Source organism: Macrobrachium rosenbergii, chromosome 10 (genome assembly GCF_040412425.1).
Source record: "Macrobrachium rosenbergii isolate ZJJX-2024 chromosome 10, ASM4041242v1, whole genome shotgun sequence".
Lineage (NCBI taxonomy): Eukaryota > Metazoa > Arthropoda > Malacostraca > Decapoda > Palaemonidae > Macrobrachium > Macrobrachium rosenbergii.
The window spans coordinates 44,816,421-44,833,212 of record NC_089750.1 but is presented as its reverse complement, the minus strand read 5'-3'; positions in this window follow the sequence as shown (position 1 = coordinate 44,833,212).

Sequence of the window (16,792 nt, the reverse complement as noted above, 5' to 3'; positions counted from 1 at the left end):
GCAATATTGTAGGCCTTCCAAAATTGCTTCAGTCAACTCCTTGTTACCTTCAATAGCCCTTAAAGCATAGAGTATTGTCCTCTTCAGGTAGTATGCTCGAAGTTAGCAATGACTCCCTGGTCCATCAGCTGTATGAAGGATGTAGTATTTGGTGGAAGATACACCATCTTCACATTAGGGTGAATGTTACTTAGATTTGCAGGGTGACCAGGGGGATTGTCTAAAACAAGCAGGACCTTAAAAGGCAGACCCTTCGAGGAACAATACCTTTCCACTGCTGGCACAAAGTGGTCATTAAACCAGTCCTGGAAGACCATAAAGGTAACCCAAGCCTTCTTGTTGGACTCCCAAATGACAGGGAGTTGACTCTTGAAAATGCCCTTAAAAGCCCTGGGATTTTCTGCCAAATACACTAGTAAGGGCTTAAGCTTTAAATCACCACTAGCCTTGCCCCCCAAAGAGTAAAGTGTCTCTCCTTACGAACTTTGTGGCCTGGTGCTAACTTCTCCTCCTTGGAAAGGTATGCACAGTTTGGCATTCTTTTCCAAAATAACCGTCTCATCTACATTAAATACCTGGTCAGCAGTGTAACCACCTTCCCTAATTATTTCAGCCAAACCAATAGGAAAACTTTCTGCTGCTACGCTATCAGCACTAGCAGCTTCACCTTGTAACTTCACGTTGTGCAAATTTGCACAAGCCTTGAAGCGGTTAAACCAACCTCTATTGGCAGAAAATTCTTCACTAGCACTGCCCTCCCCATTCTTCTTCCCTACTGCCATGCAGCTCCCTAGCCTTTTCTTGAATCACACTTAGGCTCACTGGAACACGTCGTTGGTTCTGGTCTTTCAGCCAGTTCAACAATAACTTCTCCATCTCCACAATGTTCTGACTACGTTGCTTCACGTTAATGACTGTCACCTTCATTGGTGCGGCATCTTGCACATGCTTCAGAATACGCTGCTTGTCCTTCACTATGGTCACAACCATCATCCTACTTAGGCCCAAGTCACGACCTATCTCGGTGTTACTCTCTCCCTTTTCCAAACGTTTAATTACGTCGTACTTAACTTCCATGGTGATGCTCTTCCTCTTCTTAGATGCACTAGCATCAGATGAAGTACTCTGCCGTTTTGGAGCCATAGTAAAGATACAGTAACAAGAAACTGCAGCAACGTAAAGCAACAATATAGTGTAGAAAACCTAGCATAGCGGAGGCAAACATGTGAGTGACCGATTGTTTGGTATTGTTACACGCACTTGCATGCTCACCCAGGAAGGTCATTGTCCGGTCAACTTCCAATGCAGTTAAATACACAGCACAGCTACACTCAGAAATCTAGTTCTGCTTACAGTGTGGTGTAAAAAGCATTGAAAAAATGTCATAACCTTGGAATGTGTTATAGTGTAACCAGAAACTGATTTTTGATTCATACTGTTAAACCAGATATGGGGTTTTAAAAAAATATACGTATTTGAAAAACGATGTAAACTTTGAATGTCATACACAGGCCGCGCTGTAAACTCTGAACAAGCGTCGTAAACCGGACCAGAATTTTTGATGAATGTATCTGAAAAACCGTCATAAACTCGGAATGTCGTAACCCGGGGACTGCCTGTACTCGATATTCCACAGAATCTTGAGCACTCAGAGCGGCTAGAGAACAAGCGCCTGAAGCAGCATCTGTCTTAGAGGCGTAACCTCTAGGACTGGGAATGGGAGTGCAAACCGAGGTCTGCTCGCCCAAGGCTCCCGAAACACAAAACTCAGGGAGTATGCAAATCAGTTCCCGAACCCAAAGGTCGGGAAAAGCCAACAAGACACCCACTGCCTCCTCGGAAGGAGGCAGTCCCTAGACGTCCAAGGACATCAAGGAGGAAGAAGAAGCAGCCTTCCTCTCCTTCGGCCGACGGAGGTCTATCTGGTTCCTGGGACTCCCTTGAACCTCAGGAGAGGAAGGGAAGAGGCAGCAGAAGACGAAATCGAAAGTAAGTTGAAGAAGATGGCGGCTACTTCCACAGGGTGACTTCCTTCACCTTCACTCCAACATCTACAGGATGGTGGACACGAAACATCATAACCTCCAGGGCAGCTAGGCAGGACCACAACAGAAGTGGCCCAGGGCACGACCACCAGGAGAAGCAGTAGGTATGATCAGGACAGCCGATGCAGGAGCTACGGAAGCAGCTCTGAAAGCAGGAGTTACAGCAATGACCAGGAAGGTCACATGAACGTCACCAGCAGCGACAGGAATGATCAGGACAGCTGTGTCAGGAGACCAGGAAGAGCCGCCCAGAGACTGTCGCCAAGTCAACAGGAGCATAACACAGGAAACAGCAGGAGCAGATGGACCACAGATATGCCAGAGGCAGTGCCACAGCATACATGAAGACCAGCAATAACAGCAATCAATCCACATCGGCGAGAATAGAGTCAGAATGATCCTGATGTGGAATTATGCCATTCCAACCAGGTACTGTGGTCGATCCCGAAGCAACACTGTATGAATTCTGGGATTCCATGCAAAGATATCGCAACTGAGATATCCAGCCAACTACTGCTGTGCCTGCGATGCTCACTGTCAACCAGAAAGAAAAAGCAAAGATGATTAGTAGAGGGAGACTCCTCTCGCTCTGAGGGAACTGCCCTATGCAGCGAGAGGAGGCCCCTGAGAAAGGTCACCCGAACCTACACCTTAGGCGAGATGCAATGCTACCAGTCCTCTTGAAGGAGCCGGGTAAGAAAACACAACTTGTTGAGCAGCCACCACAGGGCCAAGGAAAAAAGGTTCCAAGGGCCTGTGGGCAAGACCACAGGAAGACAAGAGTGTGGTCTATGAGACCACATCCTGCTTCCAGACCAACAGAAACTTTCGGAATCCAAAGGATGGACCAAGCCATTGACTTCATGAGCTCTCGGGTGGAAAGTACCGGTATCGTCGTCATCAGCTGCCGAGTACCTCCTTCAATCGCTTCACGAAGACAGGAGAAAGATGTGTCCTTAAACAATCCTTCCTTGGGAGATATAGTACTAGAGAAAATGTCGACGGCATCCAGGTTAAGAATGTTGAGCCTTTTCGGAGAGTACCACAGCTCCCTAATAGGACAAAGTAATGAATGATCTGAATCATTGATACAAAGTCCAAGGAGGAGGGGAATAAGAAGGACTTGAACCCAACAATAGATGCCGATAGATTCGGAGTCCACTTACGGCATCCGAGAAGGAGTTGAGGTATTGATCCCCTTCACCTGTTCTTCCGTCTTCTACGCCAAGGCCAGAGTGAGATGAGAGATGGTCCTAGGAGGGCACATCTCTATCCGACAGCTCTCGTAAGGCGTGTGCAGAGCATGGGACAGGAACCCTAAACAAGAGTCACATGCCACCCAAGAACAGTTCCCTGGGACAGCAAGACCGAAGAAGCTTCTCATCCGTAGCTAAATCTCGACTGAGGAGAAGGCGGCTATTTCAGATAGAAGACTAGGTCGCAAGGGCCTACGTTCTTCACAAATGAAAGAGCTCTTTGTAGGGTGAGTCGGTAAAGCTGCGGACTGTCACTCGATGGACCGGAGTTCAAATCCCCGACCAGCTGATGAAGAGTTAGAGGAATTTATTTCTGGTGATAGAAATTCATTTCTCGCTATAATGTGGTTCGGATTCCACAATAAGCTGTAGGTCCCGTTGCTAAGTAACCAACTGGTTCTTAGCCACGTAAAATAAGTCTAATCCTTCGGGCCAGCCCTAGGAGAGCTGTTAATCAGCTCAGTGGTCTGGTAAAATTAAGGTATACTTAACTTAACTTTTCACAAATGAAAGGGAGAGAAGCAGCACTCTGTGGAGAAGACGAGGAAGTCCAGACTTGAAGAGCGACTCTGACCCAAGAAGAAGTTCTGTCAACGACACCCACTAGCAAAGACGGATCCAGCTATATCCATTGCCACTCATCAAGAAAGCCTATGCTTGCAAGGAAAGCTGGAAGGTCTCCCAGTCCTGAACACAGGGATGTTCTGCCTGAAGAACCGCTTCTTGTGTACCTGCTACAGGAGGTTGGGTCAAGCAGAACTCTTCTTGATGCCTCGGAAGCAGAGCTATCAGGTCGGGTGAAGGCGAAGTCTTCCAGCATTTGTCTGTAACTCGGGGTGAGCAATACGAAACAGACAAATATGGAAGGAAAAACATAGATATCGATTTTTCCCAAAAAGACAGCATGCCTCACCGTAGCGGCCCTTGGGTCTGGTACAAAAAAGCGAGAAAACTACCGACTTTGTTGTGCAGGGAGGCAACAGAAAGATGGTAGGGATCTCTCAGTCGAGCAGTCTCTTCGTGAATCTTCATGAGGAAGAGAGTGAAGAGCACGTTCAATCCTGATCACTCAAACCTGAGGCCGAGCTCGCCTACCAATACATCCCCACCAGGAATGCATCTGGCTAATTGATCTATCGAGTGTGCTATAGAACACTCGAGTACCTGCAAATGTCGACAGATGAAACAGGAGGAAAAAACGATTCCCTCTTGTTTGTCGACGAATCCCACTACTGTGGTTTTGTTGTTCAACAAAACCACTGAGTGTCACCAAACTTATCCTGAATTCTCAGAAGGCCAAAGCTGCCTTGAGTCCAGGATGTTGATAAGAAGGTACTAATCGTCTCAGTCGCATACCTTCAAGACAAAGTCTTACAGGTGTGTGCCTATTCCTCAATCGGTGAATCCGGAAGTAGACACACAATGTTAGGGGAATATGCAAGCATATTCGAAGGTTCCTTCAATCAAGCATTAGCCTAACATCGGCAATGTCGCTGCCAGCTCCAGAGACTCGATAAGTATCATTTCACCCAGGCATCTGCAGGAGGAGAACTTCTACCTGGTCGATACTTCTTTCTCTCTTCCCTTCTGCCCTCCTCCCATATGGATAAGAGAGTGGAAAGAGACACAGTTACGTGCACTTTCCCAGAAGGGAAGAAGAGGGCTATGTGTTCCGTGATCTTCCGAAGCCTGGGACTTCTTAGGAGTTGAGGGGGGACTGGCTTGAACTCAAGGTCGAGCCGAGATGACTAAGGCCAAAGGCCTTGGCCATTGTCCAAAGGACAAGGCAATGCCCTGGTACGAACCTTGATTACCGGGGTATCTGGCAAATCTCTGAAAGAGAAAGGCAGAACCAAGTAAAGGTTCATTCCTAAGGATCGAGCCAACTCAGGGCTTATGAAACCAGAGATCCAAATTAGGACAAAGTCCTTCTTCTTAGCACCAGAATTACCCACAGATTGCCGTTTGGTACAGGAAGACCCATCCCCGGACAGGAGCAGTCTCCAGAAGGCAGGGTTCTTTCCAGGAGTGGTCGTATCCGAAGAGAGCAAGCCTAAAAGTGAAGGATCGTGGATCCATCAGGAGACTGCCTGGAGGAAACCAGCAGGTGCCCTCCAAGATCGCCACCTCTCATTGCAGAAGAGAATACCCTCCACGGCAAGGAGAAGCAGAGAGAACCCAGTTCGAGTGAGGCAGAGTGAGAACAACCTGCAATAGGCAAGACCCTCCGAGGCAAGAAGAATTCGTACTCTGTCGAGGCAGGGGAGGAGCTTGGTGTCTCGACCTGAACGAACTCCTTGTCTGAAGAAAATTATTCATCTTGTCGAGAACGCTCTTGCAAGCAAGGACTGCGGCGGCCCCCGAAACTCTCGGCCCCTTGGGAACTGCAATGGTTGCGAGTGATGAAGAGTATTCATTGGGGTAGAAGCAGTCCTGTCCTGGAGATCCTCACACTGACAAATCGGCACGAAGTTCTCTGAAAAACGAGGGCGATCGCAACTTGAAGAAGAAGACCCTCGCTGCTTCCAAAGCTTGAAACTCCTGTACCTCTCTCCTTGGAGGGAGACCTTGACAGATCCCAAGAAACCCTCCTCAACTACTTGGTTGTACTAAGAGACAATCGGGGGACCGACACCCAAAGCATGCCAGGCAGCCGAACTCTGAAGACAAATTTGTCAGAGCTCTCTCTGTCCATCTCACGCCTCTCGGAACAACCGAGAGGAAAAGAGAACAGGTGAGGAGAAAGAGTGGCCCTACTTATCCTGCCAGTAGGACCAGCAGGAGAGGTGGGCAGTGAGTGACAATCAACTGAAGGAGATTATTGCCACACGGGGGAAGCAGAGCGCTTGTGCAGTGGCAAAGCAATCTCCTGGGAAGAGCAGAAAGTTCACTTGAACAGAGCCGAGAACCTGATTCGGAAAAACCGAGTGGGGCCGAGCCGAGCTGCAAGGAACCAAGCCGATCACGCAGATGTGATCCAGACTGGGTGGTATGCGGTGGACTGGGAGGCAGGTGGGGCAAGCCAAGCCAAGCAGAGCCGAGCCAGTCTCACAAATGCGACCAGGGCCTGGTTGGGGTGGGCAAGGCGAGCAAGCAGAGCCGAGCCGAGCCAAGCCGATTGCGTGAACAAAATCGGAACTGGACATGGCGGAACTCGTCTTCCAAGAACTAGTGCTAGTTTCCCGACCTCTAAACTCCTTCGAAGCTGAGGCCCCCTCGAGAAGGTTTAAAGAGGAATTCTGTGTCTGTTATCCTGCATGCTCGAACCCTAAGATACAAGACACAACAATGAAACCTGGCCAAGCAACCAGAGCAGCTGGCGGGCAGTATCGAGACACCTGGCGTCTTGGCACCGAGATACCTGGTGTCTCGGCACCAAGACACATGGGTGTCTCGGCACCAAGACACATGGGTGTCTCGGCACTTTCTCTCATCTTGTGCCTCTTGTGAGGAGAGCGCTCATGATTCATAGAATTCGAGCGACCTACGAGACTCCCAAAAATCGGGAGGCTGCTTTCGGTTCCCTAAGAAATCGAAAAGAACCAGGCACGAAACAAGTCTTAGACGCAGACTTCTGAGACTGGCAATGAGGGCACGGCCTCAAGAGGCCGTGCTCTCTTGGCCCCCGAAACGCAAGACCCCAGAGGAGAATGCGAATCGGTTCCCACCCGAGGCAGGAAAGAGCCAACAAGAGAAACAAGTCTCCCAGAAGAGAGTCAGTTCCTTAGAGGTCCCGCAGGACTCCCGAAGGGAATCTCTTCCCTGCTTCCTCTGGTGTTCGAACCGATAGGATCGAGATGCCAGGCTGGGAACCCGACCGGGCACTGGTAAGCACTCAGGGAGCGCTTGTAGTGCTGGCAGGAAGAGCTGAGACACCACACTTTGGTGCCTCAGCCCTTTCTCTCACACTGCTCCCGAACTGGGCCGGGGAGAATACTTTCCAGACCAGATTGGGATACTCGATATTCCACAGAATCTCGAGCACTCGAAGTGGCTCATGAACTAGTGCCCGAAGCAGCACCCCATCTTAGAGGCGGAACCTCTAGGACTGGGAATGGGAGCGCAAACCGAGGTCTGCGCACCCACGGCTCCTGAAGCACAAAACCCAGGGGTATGCGAATTGGTTCCCTAACCCGAAGGTCGGGAAGAGCCAAAAAGAGACCCACTGCCTCCTCGGAAGGAGGCAGTCCCTAGACGTCCAAGGGCATCAAGGGGAAAGAAGCAGCCTTCCTCTTCTTTGGCCAATGGAGGTCCAACCGGTTCCTGGGACCCCCTCGAACCTCGGGAGAGGAAGGGAAGAGGCAGCAGAAGACGAAATCGAAGATAAGTTGAAGAAGATGGCAGCTACTTCCACAGGGTGACTTCCTTCACCTTCACTCCAACATCTTCTACAGGATGGTGGACACAAAACATCGTAACCTCCAGGGCAGCAGCCCAGGACACGACCACCAGGAGAAGCAGCAGGCACAATCAGGACAGCCGATGCAGGGGCTACAGAAGCAGTTCAGAAGGCAGGAGCTACAGCAACGGCTAGGAACGTCACATGAAAGTCACCAGCATCGACAGGAAAGATCAGGACAGCTGCAGCAGGAGACCAGGAAGAACTGCCCAGAGACTATCGTCGAGTCAACAGGAGCATAACACAGGAAACAGCAGGAGCAGATGAACCACAGATACACCAGAGGCAGTGCCACAGCATACATAAAGGCCAGCAATGACAGCGATCAATCCACATTGGTGGGAACAGAGTCGGAATGATCCTGGCATGGAACTATGCAATTCCAATCAGGTACTGTGGTTGGTCCCAAAGCAACATTGAATGAACGTTGGGACTCCTTCATGCAAAGATATCCCAACTGAGATATCCAGCCAACTACTGCTGTGCCTGCGATGCTCACTGTCAACCTGAAGAAAAAGCAAAGATGATTAGTAGAGGGAGACTCCTCTCGCTCCGAGGGGAACTGCCCTACACAGCGAGAGGAGGAGAGAAGGCTCCTTAGAAGAGGTTGCCTGACACCCCCGCAGTCTCTGTCCAATGAGGGAGCGAAGAGGGCGAAGAGGAGAGATCTCTACCGAAGGAGAGATAAGGAAGAACCTATAGGGAGATAGAAGGAAGGAGGGGAGGCCACCAAGGGCGCTGTGGAAGCCTGCGACCTCCCCCCCCCCCCCGCAACTCTCTATAGCACAGGTGGCAAAAACAACACTCAGCACAAGTAGAAAGGAAGTAGTCATGCCCTTGTACATGGAGGGTGGGAGCCCAAAAATGGAGCAAACTCTTACGTCCCAGACAATGTAGGGGAGTGAAGATATTACGTCCCAATCTAATATCTCCGAACGTACAGGGGAACACCTTCAGTATCTAAATAAAGGGCTACTGGAAGAGAAGCATTACCACTCGGTTATGACCCCCTCTAAATATGCCCTTGGCCATCAAACCCAAGACCCAAACACAGGGGAATGACGGCTTATGCAAGACTATCACAAATCGTGGGTATGTGTTAATAAATATCAAACACACAATATACAGTGAACCCCCCGTATTCGCGGGGAATGCGTCCCACACCCCCCCGCGAATAGGTCAAATCCGCGAATGCTTAAAACCCCTCTAAAAACACTTAGAACTGCCCATTTTGATAGCTTAAACCAAGAAAAACCCTGCAAAAATGCTTATACCTGAGTATTTTAATAGTTTTATCACAAAAAGTGCATTTATTCATGAAACTTATATGAAAATACAGTAATTATTGAATATTTCTCAGTGAAAAATACCGCGAATGGGCAAATTTTCCGTGAATGATGGCTAGATATGTTCCACAGAGAAACCCGCGAATGCGTGAGTCCGCGAGCCATGAGAACGCGAATACGGGGGGTTTACTGTATACACAAAAATGCAGAAAGAGCTTAACAACAGTCAGGCACAGAGATCTGAAAACACGTCTGCAATGCATGACAGCCGAAAGCAAACTGGAATGTTTACATCTGGGCGGGCCAGTATTCCCCACCTACCTAATGGTAGTTACTGCCTAACCACCTCGTTCAAGAGTTTAACGGCCGTGTCCAGCTTTGCCATAAGTAATTCCTAATGTAAAGGGCCGATGGTTTGTATATTGTGTCGGAACAATCAACATTTGGCCATTGATAAGGAGGTCCAGTTGGCAAGGATTCTTGGTGGAGAAGGCTTTGAGGACATCATCCCGGATGAAGTTGGCACCCTCACTGATGTTATAAGAGGTGCAAAAGAAATGAGCAGGTGAAAGTTACTGCTGCTTTATTCAAGGGCCAGGCAGTTTATATAGGGCCGACTGGCATCGGGCCATGGGAGACAATGAAAGCAAGGGTGACCTGAGGTCGATAACAATTAATAAATAAATGCAGCGCACGAGTACAATATACAATGTAACAATAGACAGAATTAAAGTTGAGTATAATCTTGACGCCTGCGAAAGAAGAAATACACGGTACACAGTTGATGAGCAAATAAATAATTGCATATACAGTTTAACAATTAAAAATTTACGTGACCTGGCCCGATTGCGTGATGAATCGTAGGTACAAAGAAAATGGGCCGTCATTAAAGAAAACTTGCTTAGCGAGGACTTTACAAACAACATGATCAGCAGAGACTGTACAAGATGGCTTTACAAATACTCCCCCCCCCAAGACGTAGGTAACGTCTGGTTAATCGGCGTATCTGCTGGGGCGTTGAAGGGTGCCCCGGCTGCGCGAGGACAACGGAGGGACATCCTGTGTGCGAGGGTGGCTGAATGTTTGTGTGTGCGGCCTCTTCCGGGGGCGGCCGCGCTTCCGCTTCTTGCGAGGGCCCAGTTGTGGCGGTGACTGCGCTGGCAGAGGTTGTGGTGTGCTGCCGGTTGAGTCCTCTTCCAGGAGGGTGGGTTTGACCCGGTCGATTGACACCCAGTCGTTCCTCCTGTGGAGTGCGAGCAGGAATGCCTTGCTGTTCCGATCCAGCATGCGGAAGGGCCCCTTGTAGGCCCTGGTCAGTGGCGGGCGGACGGCGTCATCTCTGACGAAGACGTGGGTGGTGGAGGCCAGCCTGGGCGGCGTGAAGGTGGCCGACCTGTCAGTATATGTTCTCTTGTAGGGGGCGAACTTGTCGACGATTTCGCGAAGCCTCTGGACCGATGGGTTGTGGCGATCCTCTGTCACTAGTTCGCCCGGGACCACGAGGGGCTCGCCGTAGGTTTTCTCGGCTGCGGAAGGGGTGCTGTCAGCCCTGGGGGCGGTTCTCAACCCAAGGAGGACCCACGGCAGCTGGTACTTCCAGTCCTCGGCGGTACAGCAGGCCATAAGGGACGCTTTCAGGGACCTGTGGAAACGCTCGACCAAGCCATTGGCAGCTGGGTTGTAGGCTATGGTGGTGGTGTGATGAGCTGTCCCCAGCAGCTGGGCCAGGGCGGACCACAATTCGGAGAGGAAGGCAGGGCCCCTGTTGGTCGTGATGTGGTCAGGGACGCCGAAGCGGCTGATCCAGCTGGAGAGTAGGGCCTCGGCACAGGCGCTGGTGGTGGCTTCTTGCATTGGTGTGGCTTCGGGCCACCTTGTCGAGCGGTCTACCACCGTCAGGAGATATCTGGACCCGCCCGATGGGGGAAAGGGCCCGACGACGTCGATGTGCACATGGCCGAAATGCCGCCCTGGCTGCGGGAACTCGCCTACACCAGATTCGGTGTGCCGCCCCACCTTGCTGGTTTGGCAATGCAGGCACTGTCTCGCCCAGGTCCTCGCGTCCTTCTGCACTCCGTGCCAGACGAACTTCTGTGACAGCAGCTTGGCCGTTGTCCTGCCGGAGGGGTGTGACAGGCCATGGATGATGTCGAATACCTGGCGGCGGTGGGAGGCTGGCACCAGGGGGCGGGGCTGACCGGTGTAGATGTCGCAGAGGAGATTTGGGTCCCTGGGGGCGAGGGGCACGTCCCTCCACTTTAGGGACGTGATGGCGGTGCGGTAGGCTGGGGTCTCTGGATCGGCGGCCTGCTCCCTGGTGAGGTCTTCGTAGTTGATTCTCAGCTGCACGGCATTTAGCTCGACCCTGGAGAGGGCGTCTGCCACGGGGTTTTTCCTGCCAGGGAGGAATTTGATGGAGCAGGTGAACTCGGCAATGGCCGAGAGATGCCGTTGCTGCCTGGAGGACCACGCGTCCCCTTGCTTGGTGGACCAGCGGTTGGTGGTCCGTGTAGATTGTGAAGGGCATGCACTCCAGGAGGAACTTGAAGTGCTGGACTGTGCGGTACACAGCGCAGAGTTCCATGTCGAAGGTGCTGTAGTGGGTCTCTGTGGGGTTGAACTTCTTGCTGAAGAAGGTGATGGGCTGGGGGGTGCCGTTGACGACCTGTTCCAGGACAGTGCCACAGGCGACACTGCTGGCATCCGTTGTCAGCTGGAGGGGGGCGTTGGGATCCTGGTAGGCCAAGACGGTTGCCTCAGTGAGGGCGGCCTTCGTCAGGGAGAAGGCCTGCTGCTGGCTGGGTCCCCACAACAAGGATTTTGGTCGGCTTTTCAGGGTCTCCGTCAAAGGGACCGTGGTGTGTGCGATCCCAGGGATGAACCTCCTGTAGTAGTTCACCATCCCGAGAAATTCTTGGACGGCCTTGACGGAGGTGGGGAAGGGAACCTGGTGACGGCTGCAACTTTGGATGTGAGCGGACGGACGCCATCTGGGGATAGCTCGTGGCCCAGGAAGTCGGCCTTCTGTACGCCGAAGGTGCATTTGTCAAAACGTACAACGAGGCCATTCTCCTGCAGGCGCTGCAGGACTGCCCGGATGTGTTTCTGGTGATCCTTGTGGGATCTGGAAAATATAATGATATCATCTACGTAGCAGACACAGAACTTTAGGTCCCCCAGGATGCTGTCCATGAGCCGCTGGAAAGTCACCCCAGCGTTCCTCAGGCTGAATGTAGAGAAGGCGAACACATAGGACCCGAAAGGCGTGATGATGGCAGTCTTTGGTATATCCTCTGGCGCGACTGGTACATGAAAATAAGATTTTAAAAGATCCAACTTAGTAAATATTTTGGCCCCATGGAAGGAGGCCGTGAGGTCCTGCATGTTCGGCAGGGGATAATGGTCAGGTTCCGTTGCCAGGTTGAGTCGCCTGTAGTCGCCGCAGGGTCTCCAGGAACTGTCCAGTTTCTGCAGCATGTGGAGAGGGGAGGCCCACGGACTGGAGGCCTTCTTGCAGATTCCCATTCGTTGCATCTCGGCGAATGCATCCTTGGCCTCTTGAAGGCACCGAGGGGGAAGCCTCCGGAACTTTGCATGTGCTGGGGGGCCCTTTGTTTTTATGTGGTGATATATGCCATGTTTGGCTGGGGCCCCAGACTTTTGGCGGAGCTCGGGCCTGAACACGTCAGGGAACTCCGTCAGCAGCTGCAAGTATTGGTGGGGGGCGGCCGAGCAGATGGTGGGCGCCTTGGGTCCCGTTGCCAACGGGAGGGACTGGCAAGAGTCTGTGTCCAGGAGGCGTTTCCGACTGACGTCCACTGCCAGCCCGAAGTGCACCAGGAAATCCACACCCATGAGCGGGGTCCTAACGTTCGCGACGACGAAGTCCCAGGAGTACCTCCGGCCAAGGATGGAGATTGACAGGGGCCTGGTTCCATAGGAGAGGATGGGGGACCCGTTGGCGGCCGTCAGGGAGGCAGCCAGGTCCGGTTCCTGCTTGCGGTCCTCTCTAGATGCCGGGAAGATTGATCTAACGGCCCCCGTGTCGACCAGCATCATCCTGCCGGAGATGGTGTCGCGAGCGTAGAAGCCTATTGGTTCTGGGCCCCTGGGTTCTTCTGCTGCCATGGCGGCTTGTCCTGCTGGCTGCCGCCTCCCCCGTACAGTTTAACAATTAAAAATTTACGTGACCTGGCCTGATTGTGTGACGAATCATAGGTACAAAGAAAATGGGCCGCCATCAAAGAAAACTTCCTTAGTGAGGACTTTACAAACAACATGATCAGCAGAGACTGTACAAGATGGCTTTACAATGTCCACTCTGACCCCCTGATGGACCAGGATTTGGAATAGCTGACGAAGTCTGCCAGCGAAGAAGAAGACACGCCAGGCTCAGGGGAGGAGGAGGAGGAGAAGGAGGATGAGGGCCTGTCTTTGTAACGTCTGTCCCAACTTAAGAGGATGAATAAGGAGGTGCAGGATGCAGTTTCGTTATGGGATCCTTATATGGAACGCTCCTTAAAGTTTTCAAATGCCCTTGAGTGCGGCATTGACGCCCTATGATCAAAACCTCATCAGCATTAAGAAGTGCGACAGCAGCTGCCTATCACTATGTTTATTAAACATACGAAGAAGGACACTCCAAAGCCTCTCCAAACCCCTGAAGAAGTACCTCCCCAATCACCTAAAGTAGTGCCTCTCCAAGTGCCTGAAGAAGTGCCTCCCCAATCGCCTGAAGTAGTGCCTCCCCAAGCGCCTGAAGAAGTGCCTTGCAAAACCCCTGACAAAGTGCCTCCTGAAGAAGGGGAAGAGGCACCCTCAGAGGAGATGCAACTCATCTGCTTTGCTGTGCAGTCATATCTTCATCGGACTGCACAGCTAATTCATCGTCATCATCTTTAATCAACATTCATCACTGGTGAGTACCCTTATGATTTACGTAATCCTAATAAGTATGCACTATTAAATTTTTTTAATGTGCATACGTATTTTTGTTCTCTCTCTCTCTCTCTCTCTCTCTCTCTCTCTCTCTCTCTCTCTCTCTCTCTCTCTCTCTCTCTCTTGTGAACTACATACATACCAATGTTTTCCTTGTGAAAGAAAACAGGAAGGCTCAAATAGTAATTGTATGAAAGAAAATGTTTGTGCATGAATATGTAGGGGGGACTGGATTATTTTCACACTTAGCTGTAAGCCATAAAGTATGTACGTATATTTTTAAGGGTAAATGTTTAAGATGACTTTGAAATGATAATAATAATATAATTTCAAAGATTGATACAGTAATAGGATAACAGTTGAAGGTATATTTGATGTAGGATGATAGTTTAAGGTACTGGTATTGCTTGAGTTACAGTAATTCGTCTTACGATAATTCGATTTTACGATGGCGATAGCAATTAATACCGATACAATAATATTCAGAAAGTATTTTAAAATTTCGCTCGGGCGCAGGCAGCAGCGTACAATCAGGCAGCGAGAGAGACCAAATTACAATAGACCAAATTCTTTTCCTCCATCTGTTTATCTCACCTTCTAGTTAAAAAAGTAAAAGAGAATGATAAAAGTATTGTTAGTAATGTTATACTCTTGCATAAATGCATACAGCCATAAACAACCGAATGAGGAACTGCTGTTTTGCTAATAACTGAATTGGATAACAACAGCTGTTTTGCTTGTATTTCAACCATTGTACGGTACTAAACAATTGCCATAGTTACATTACAAATGATGTTAGGTCGAATAGGACTGATATATTTTTACATTATACCGCATCAGCAACATGGATGAAACTAGACTGTAAATAAAATTAGAGAGAAAAGTATTTTAATCACAACTACCGGGCATGAAAGAGCACGTATTACTGCTGTTTTGACACCGATAAAAGATAAATACGTAAAGCTCGTATTATGATGAAATCAAGTGAAAATAGTGAACGGAATCTTGATTTTTTACACAAAACAAACATACCCTCAATGGCCAACATCATCTATTAACAAAAAAAAAAAAGCTAAATTAATTTCACAAAGAGACGTATTTAAGTTATATTTCGACTTGAAAACACTTTGTATAATGAAAAATAACCTTGTCCCACGTAAATAAAGTATCTACAGATTCATTTACGTTAACTAGAAGCAAGAAAAGCTCTCTGAACCGAGTTAAAAACGGCGAAATAAACTTATCATGTAATCGATTTCCAAACCAAAACATTGATCACTATGATCGCATGTTATAATACAAAAGCAATATGAAAATACATTCAATATTATTGGATACAGTGTAGTAAAGCTTAACTTTTTAAAAGATCCATGGAAAAGATGCATATTCGTTATGTTGATGTTTGTATAATACGATATGTGAACATAGAGTACAGTATAATGTAGGCTAGGCTACCATATACAGTATGTATACCATATACCAGAGCAGAGTGTAGGCTAAGCTAATTCTTGTTTGTTATTCAGTTTCTTTATATTGAATTATCATAAGTCAATCTGTATGACCCTCCAGAATTAGTTGATATTAATAATTACTATGTGAGAGGTGCTAAAGAAAGAGCAGGAAGACAAGTACTGATGGTTTATTGATGAAGCGACCCGCTTATAAAGCGGAGTGCGGATGTTGGCGTATACGCAGACGCCAGTACAAAATTTACAAGTGACCTGAGGTCAAACTATTTCTCTACACAAAACAGGACAGGTACATATACAAAACATGATGATTAACAATAGCTGGTTGGACACAAAAAATACTCTGACACATACTATGTACAAGGGCAAATGCCAGCTGGGGGGTGTGTTCGACTTCTCCGGTGCCCTGCGGATGGGAGTGTTGGGTTGTTCTCCTGCCCGGACCCGAGGCCTTTCGGGGGCGTCCACGAGGTTTTCTTGCGGGCGGGGCGGGCTGAGGGGGCGCCACCTCCTGCGGGGGGCTTTGGGAAGTGCCCCCGACGTCTTCCTCCAGGAATGCAGGCTTGAGGTGGTCTACTGACACCCAGTCATCCTTCCCATGGACGGCCACCCGGAATGCCTTCTTGTTTCTCTCTAGTATGAGGAAAGGCCCCCTGTAGGGCCTGGTTAAGGGTGGGCGTACGGCATCGTTTCTGACAAAGACGTGAGTGGCGGAGGATAGACCAGGAGGCATGAAGGGGGACATCCTGTCGGTATATGTCTGCCAGCAGGGGGCGAACTTCCCAACCCTGTCGCAGAGCCTCTGCGTTGTTAAGTTGTCCCGGTCCTCCATGATGAGTTCCCCTGGGACTACGAGGGACTCCCCAAAAACCTTTTCTGCTGCAGACGGGTCGCCGTTGGCTCTGGGGGTGGTCCTCAGCCCGAGGAGGACCCAGGGCAGCTGGTACTTCCAGTTGTCGGTGGTGCAACAAGCCATGAAGGACGCCTTCAGGGGCCTGTGGAACCTCTCCACCATTCCATTGGCTGCAGGGTTGTAGGAAGTGGTGCTGTGGTGAGTGGTCCCCAGCAGGCATGCCAGGGCGGTCCACAGCTTGGACAGGAAGGCTGGGCCCCTGTCCATAGTTATATGGTCCGGGACGTTGAACCGGCTGATCCAGCTGGAGAGGAGGGCCTCTACGCACGCACTGGAGGTGGATTCTTCCATGGGCGTCGCTTCGGGCCACCTGATGGAGCGGTCGACAACTGTCAGAAGGTATCTGGCTCCTCCTGATGGGAGAAGAGGACCCACTACGTCGACGTGGATGTACCTGAAATGTCTCCCCAGCTGGGGAAAGTCGCCCACCCCCGATTCGGTGTGCCGCCCTACTTTGCTGGCCTGGCACTATATGCACTGCCTTGC